This window comes from Coenobita brevimanus, chromosome 67, assembly GCF_032717465.1.
Source record: "Coenobita brevimanus isolate Jiangsu-jjx chromosome 67, ASM3271746v2, whole genome shotgun sequence".
Lineage (NCBI taxonomy): Eukaryota > Metazoa > Arthropoda > Malacostraca > Decapoda > Coenobitidae > Coenobita > Coenobita brevimanus.
This window is the reverse complement of record NC_137020.1, coordinates 4,888,272-4,894,271: the sequence shown is the minus strand read 5'-3', so window position 1 is coordinate 4,894,271 and position 6,000 is coordinate 4,888,272. Positions and strand designations below refer to the sequence as shown.

Sequence of the window (6,000 nt, the reverse complement as noted above, 5' to 3'; positions counted from 1 at the left end):
TTTCTATTAAAAAAAAAAAAAAGTACAGTGCAGTAGCATTGCCTTATTCTGCCAGTGAGGTAGGTGAAATATGCTGCAAACACGACATGAATCTGGACGAAATTAAGGTGAAAAAAGTATGGTATTCTGCTATGTCTGCTTCACACTTACGGCATGTCTGTCACTTTCTTCCCTGATGCGTTCTATCAAACAGAATAATTTATGGACTGAGAAACATACCAAGCCTCTCTCACCAATGAAATATTAGCCAGCAGAGGAAATGAGAAGCATATTAGGTGAACTTTTGTCCGCGATTGTACTTTTCTCATAAGACAATCCATTTTCACCCTCCACCTGACAAGCCAGAGTAGGATGTTATCACTGGGATGAATAGGTGTCCGGCCGTAGAGCTGGGCAGCAGGGCAGCTAGCCGGGCGTAGAGATCTCGTATCTCGACCAAAACTCAGAAAGTATTCACTATAGCGTCATGAAATTTCACATGGTTATGTATCTTATAGTGCACTGGTGTCTTTTGATAGGTAGAATGCTGTATCGTAAGTAGATTTTTTTAAATAATGAAAAGTGAAATAAAAAAACAGGGTTTTCAAAGAGACCTGCGCAAGGAATCTGAACGGCCCAGGTTATGTGTCCTCAAGGAGTTCTCCTTCGCCCACCTTGAAAAGAAACGATTTGGAGGTGCGGGGCAAGGGCCATTATGTGCTTGGTTAGGTGTGCAGGGAGGGAGGTAGGGGGGTATGTGCTTGGTCAGCTGGAGGGTTGCAACAGCGTAGCATTCCCTTTGTTTATTCTGAAGAGCCACGGGGACACTTTACATCCTTGTCTCACTCTAACAATGATACTAAATTACACACTCAAAGGTCCATCTTCTCGTGCACAAAATCTGGTACCATTATAAAAGCTCTGTACAGAATTCAGTATTGTTCCTTCCATACTGGTTCTGGCGAGAGATGCCTTCACGTGGTGGCACTGATATAACCGGGCTGTGGAGGTGCCTGGTTGTATAAGTGTCCCCCAGCTTCCTTCTTATCCCCCCAAAACAGGATGGGGGACTGCAGCAAGAGGGTAACCTGCTCCTGCAGGCCATTGGATTCACATTTGAGATTCAATTTAGGCTGCAGCAACTACTGCTACTAACACATTATTTATAACCCCTTCCACAATCCATCTCCGTTTTCTCTGTCATAGGCCTTTTCGTCATCCATAAATGCCTCAGAAACCTTACAGTCTTCCATAATTTCTTTCTGACTACTTTGTCTTAAGCAATTCCAAATTAATAAATGCCATCAAACAATACAGTAATGCTTACAAGATTTCTGTGTTACTTGTCCTTCTGTAACTATTTAATCCAAACATTGCTTACCGCTCCTTAAACCCCTCTCCAAGGCAGTTTCCTTTTTCCAAAACTTTGTTTAAACACACACACACACACACACACACACACACACACACACACACACACACACACACACACACACACACACACATCAATCTTTATAATATAAATAGATAGCTGGAAAGGTATATATATATATATATATATATATATATATATATATATATATATATATATATATATATATATATATATATATATATATATATATATATATATATCATCAGCCGTTTGAGTATCCACTGAAGGACCGGCCTATCTCGACCGAAGTCGGGACGATACAGCCAATGTATTTCTACTAAGTGGCTTAGGCTGCCTGGTAGAGATTGTATGCAGGATGAGAAGCGCTTACAAGTGTAATTGTAGTGGCTTTCGATGTGAATGTAGTCTGTGAACCAAGTGTAATTGGCCATTGCAAGCCGACTGGGTGCAAACATACTTTATAGTAAGCAACACTGGTTCAACAACAGCACCCCTTGTGTCCGCCAATGCAGTACGTGGCCGGGTGAACATTCCCAAAGTTTATTACCCTAGCGGGGCGCGAACCCTGGCTCACCCGTGTAAGAAACGCACAATCTACCACTGAGGCTCCATATATATATATATATATATATATATATATATATATATATATATATATATATATATATATATATATATATATTCGTGTTTCGCACATTCCTTCCACTGCTTTCATTTCTCTTCCATGCAGTGTAGTATTGTACAGGTGAAAACATCAGCTAGAAACATTTGATGTGTGTAGGTCTGCATATTACAATTACTGACTTGTTCTGTTGTAAGGCTCTAATATATTGCTACTGATGAAGCTCTGGAGTACATTGCCAGAATTCTTTATATATATATTGTTACGGAACAGCGAAAGATAATGTACACTTTAAGTGAGAATACGAAGAGTCACTACTGTCCCGTAAAGTTCCAGGTTCAAAACAAAAGAGGTAGGTAAAATTACAAGTTAAAGTTTAATGCTTAAATTAACAACAAAACATTCAGGACTCATAAAGATAATGTAATGGCAAATAAACAGGTTAAATATATGGTTAACTGCAATAGCCTCTATTAACACGAAATTAGCAAGAATAAATTTATCTAAGTCAGCCCTGATAAAAATGAGATACCAGATAATACTCAGTGAATGCCAGATAAATAATTACAGATACAAACTATTATCAAAAATGACTGACATAAAGAACCCCACACGAATTACAAAAACTTCACTAGGCCTACAAATTAAACTTATGCTATACAGTACAAGAAAAAATACAACAACAGCTATACTCAAATTACACACAGCTGCTAGATGTTTGGAGACTTCCTGAGCACTCACAACAATAACATCTGTACAGGGGAGGACAGAGATGTGAACAAAATGAGGAGCAGATCTAAGTGGCCATGATGCAGAGACTGAGCTCATTATATAGGGGCCAGCAGAGCCTGATACAACTTGTAATAAGGACGCGCAAATGAAGCGATGGGGACAAACGGTCGACAATCCCGCACTGAATAACAGAAAGGACGACTTACTCTACTATAACGGTAGAAGGGGGGGACTGAGGCAGAACACGCTCGTGATCAAACATGCAGCATACTGTGCGTTAAAATTACACAAAGGATGATGAAATCATAGGCTATGTAACACCTCCCCACAAAGAAAAAGAAATTTACAAAGGAAATTTCTTATTACTCTAAAACAATCTGTCTAAAGTCTAGATAAGCAATCTGCAATAACATTTTCTTTCCCCTTGACATGTTGTATGTCTAATGAATACTCCTGAAGAAGTAGACTCCATCTTGTCAATCTCTGATTTTTATCTTTAAACTTACTAAGGAATTTCAGTGGGTTATGATCGGTATAAATGACTATGGGGTCAAAACCAGAACACAAATAAAATGAAAAATGCTGTAAACCCAAAATCAAGGCCAAAAGCTCTTTCTCAATAGTTGAGTAGTTCTTTTGAGGTGGAGTGAACTTCTTACTGTAATAAGATACAGGATGTTCAATACCCTGATCATCCTCTTGCAGCAAAACAGCCCCAGCTCCTGTATCACTTGCATCAACGGCCATCTTAAAAGGCTTAGCAAAATTTGGAGTAGCGAGCACTGGCTGACTTAATAGAATAGCTTTAAGTTTGTTGAAAGAGGATTCACAGTTATCGGTCCAGACAAATTTAACTCCCTTTTTCAGTAGGTCTGTAAGTGGTGATACAAGAATAGAAAAGTTAAGAACAAATCTCCTGTAATAACCTACCATTCCCAAAAATCTTTGTAGCTCTTTCCTACTTTTAGGTCTGGGAAGATCACTTATAACCTGAACCTTAGCTCCTGGTGGTGCAACATGTCCATCACCAATTACATACCCAAGGTACTGAACTTTAGCTTGACCAAACTCACACTTTGATAAATTAGCTACAAGATTAGCCTGAACTAAACGGTCAAGAAATTTACTGACGTGGCATAGATGATCTTTCCAGTTGTCACTGAAGATTAATACATCATCAATATAAACAACACACCCTGCCAAACCCTCTGTTACAACATTCATGAGCTTCTGAAATGTGGCTGGTGCATTCTTCATACCATACGGCATTACAGAACATGCAAAAGCCTTTCCTAGTGTTACAAAACATGAGATCTCCCTAGCACGTTCAGTCATAGGTACTTGCCAGTATCCCTTTAACAAATCAAACTTACTTATTTACCTAGCCTTTCCGATCTTGTCTATGCAATCTTCTACACGAGGGAGAGGGCAAGTGTCCGTTTCGGTCATCTGATTAACACGTCTGTAGTCGATGCAAAGCCTCTGCGACCCACCCGGCTTAGGGACCAGAGTGACAGGAGAACTCCACTCGCTCTGACAGGGCTCAATCATCTTGTGGTCCAACAGGCAGCCAAGCTCCTTCTGGATGAGAGGAACTTTCACTGGGTTCACACGGCAAGGAGGCAATTTAATTGGCCTTGCGTCTCCAACACCGACACCATGCACCAACACAGCGGCTCCTCCTGGAGTGGCACGGAACACTTGCGGGCACTCCTGCAGCAATGCCGAAAACTCCTGCCCTTCCCTGGGTGGTAGATGAGAAAGCTTAGTCTGGAGATCATTCATGATATCAGGATTCCTCCCCAAACCATCACCCAGGCCCACACTGCATGGGAGAGCTTCACTTGCAGACTCGGGTGGAACAGCTACAGTGCAGACTGGATTATTTTCATCCCGCCTGTGATATAACTTTAGCATGTTGATGTGACATACTTGCTTGCTCTTTCTACGATCTGGTGTGGCGATGACATAGCTGACATCACTGAGTTTCTTCTCCACGAAATAAGGGCCACTAAACTTGGCTTGAAGAGGCTGCCCATGAACTGGTAGCAGAATCAAAACCTGATCTCCTGGCTGAAAGTGGCGCAACCTGGACTTCTTATCATACCAAGTCTTCATCTTCTCCTGAGCAGCTCCTAAATTCTCTCTCGCCAGCTGTAAAGCAGTGGACAGCCGTTCTTTGAACTTCATCACATACTCCAGCAGGTTGACGTCATCTTCCTCCGACAGCCAGCATTCCTTGAGTAGCTTAAGGGGTCCTCTTACTTCATGGCCAAACAGTAGTTCAAAAGGTGAGAAGCCCAGTGATTCATTTGGAGATTCTCTTGCAGCAAACACAACGAATGGAAGACCTTTATCCCAGTCTTTCTGATGTTCCAAACAGTATTTCTTGAGCATCGATTTGAGTGTTTGATGATATCTCTCCAACGCTCCTTGGGTCTGGGGATGGTAAGCTGAAGACGTGATCTGGGTGATGCCCAACTCTTTCAGAGACTGCTTGAAAACATTTGACATGAAATTACTTCCTCGGTCTGACTGTACCTCCTTGGGCAGACCAAACTTTGTGAAGAACCCTAGCATTTCCTTAACCACGTTCTTTGCTGAGATATTTCTAAGTGGAATGGCTTCAGGATAACGAGTAGCCATATCAATCATGGTCAACACATAAGAAAATCCTGAAGAAGTCTTAGGAAGAGGGCCCACAATATCCACCAACACACGGGTGAAAGGCGCCTCAAAAGGAGGAATGGGAACTAGAGGTGCAACCTTTTCAGTCTGATTACACTTCCCTACAACTTGACAGATGTGACAAGACTTACAATACCAGGAAACATCCCTGAAGATACCTGGCCAGTAGAAGTGTTTCAAAATGCGTGCCACAGTCTTCCTCACTCCAAGGTGTCCTGCCAAACTGGAATCATGAGCCACTCTAATGATATCCTGCCTACAAACACGAGGGATGACAACTTGATGTACAACCTCCCATTCACAGTCGGCTGATGCTGTTGGGGGTCTCCACTTCCTCATAAGTACTCCTGACTTTACATAATAACAAGTAGAAGCACCAGCTGACTCTTCCTCACTGCAAGCAGAGTTAGCTAGACCTTTCAACTCAGGGTCAGCAACCTGCAACTCAACCAACTCTTGACGAGACAAATTATCAACACTACGGGGTACTGCCTCATCTGGTGAGTGGTCCAAATTAGCAAGAAAAGTGTCAGCTAGGATAACATCATCATCATCATTATCCTCTAAATCACCAGTAACTTTA

At 41.6% G+C, this 6,000-nt stretch overlaps 1 protein-coding gene across 1 annotated transcript in view; it reads left to right on the top strand.

The window, feature by feature from the left end:
- The window catches only part of LOC145405498 (nephrin-like), a 134,785-nt gene that overhangs the window by 55,947 nt on the left and 72,838 nt on the right, over window positions 1-6,000 (top strand). The gene's annotated exons all lie outside the window — the stretch shown is intronic.